The following is a 1,515-nucleotide window of genomic DNA, read 5'->3' as shown; positions in this document are numbered from 1 at the left end:
TTTTTTTATTTTTCTATACTTACTGTGGTTGTTTTCTTGTTCTGTTTTTAGCCCTGAAGAAGGCTAGAAACTCTAGCCGAAACGTTGGCACATTAAAAATAGGTTACTCGAACTTATTTGTGTTTTTCCTTGACCGCACCCCCAACCATCTTCTCCTCGTTTATTCTTAAAATACTAGTTTTTGCTTTCATACGGCTAGTAGTCTAGAAAACATCATAATGTACAAGAAATAGGAAAAAACGTAGAATAGAATCTATCAAAACAAAAAAAATTATATGAAGCCTTAGTATAGTGCATCTAAGATAGGTTTGCCTGTGGGTAAGGGAGAGACAAACATTCTTTTGTCTTCTCTCATCTAGTTCTGGATATTCAGGAGTTGTCGGAACAGACCTACTCAGTTGACACTACTTTTTCTTTCCTATCCTCGACCTATTTCTGCAACTTTACTAATTGAAATTCCTCGTATCAAGTTTTTCTATTAACAAAACTATTTTCATTATTATCACAAGATTATAAGTTTGCCATGTTAAGTAAGCTGGGTTAGGGGAAAACTATCTACTCTCAAACCAAAAACATATTTATGGACATATTTAAATTTTTGAAAACAGGCTAAGAGTGGTCCATTCTATATTTCCACTTTTATGAAAAGAGTTTCCCAGGCTACATGGGTCTCAAAGCATCCTTTGAGAAATATTATAAAAGAGGGTGAAGCTGTAAAGCTGGGTGATAAACCTTGTTTTGAAACTCCTGCCAAGGAACAGCCTAAAAGTTAACATTGATAGATTTGATAAATAAGGCATTTGGAGACTAGTGATAAAACTTTAACTGTTGTTACTTGTAAAAAGAGGAAGTTTTTTTTTTTTTTATACAATGATTAACAAATCTCAAAAATAACTCTTTGGAAGGTACTGTGGTCATAAACAGCAAGTCAGAACAGAGTTGTCAGTATAGTTGCCTACAAAATAAAACAAAAATCATTAAGAAACAGTCCCAATCAAAGATAAAGAATAAACTAACCACCCCTAACCTTCTATATTCGTAACTTAAGAGTCAGAGAATAGGGGTAAGCGTTACAAGTACCACCCGATCCCGAACTGTTTGGATGTTACCAAGTTCCGTACTGCCTCTAACCTCAAAGGTTTGTTCCCAGTAGGAGGGGTTCTTATGGTGTGAGGGGATAAGGAGCTAGGGTCGGGGTTGTATGAGTTACCTTCCTTTCCTACAGGCAAACACATTTTAAACATGCTATAACTAATATATAATTATGAGAGATAGTTGACCGTGGATGATAAATGAGAAGATGGTTGGGGGTGCGGTCAATGAAAAACACAATTTTTTTTTTTTCTTTCCCCTTTCTTTATTTTACTCTTTCCCCTTATTTTCTCCACTTTTATCCATTTTCCTTACCCGCGTTATAAGTTTTGTGCACTATACTTATAATTTTGCCTCTTTATCATCTATTATTGTTACATATATTTTCTTCCTCTCAATTTTCATTTTCTTTTCATATTTAAA

The 1,515-nt window shown here is 34.3% G+C and overlaps 1 protein-coding gene across 1 annotated transcript in view; it reads left to right on the top strand.

Annotated features, from left to right (window-relative positions):
- The window catches only part of Etf-QO (electron transfer flavoprotein-ubiquinone oxidoreductase), a gene marked incomplete in the record, with an annotated part of 29,311 nt that overhangs the window by 6,223 nt on the left and 21,573 nt on the right, over positions 1-1,515 (top strand).

The sequence above is a fragment of the Halyomorpha halys genome, unplaced genomic scaffold (assembly GCF_000696795.3).
Source record: "Halyomorpha halys isolate HHAL.00 unplaced genomic scaffold, Hhal_1.1 Scaffold141.1, whole genome shotgun sequence".
NCBI lineage: Eukaryota > Metazoa > Arthropoda > Insecta > Hemiptera > Pentatomidae > Halyomorpha > Halyomorpha halys.
The sequence above is the reverse complement of the archived record's forward strand: the minus strand, read 5'-3'. Positions and strand labels throughout refer to the sequence as shown.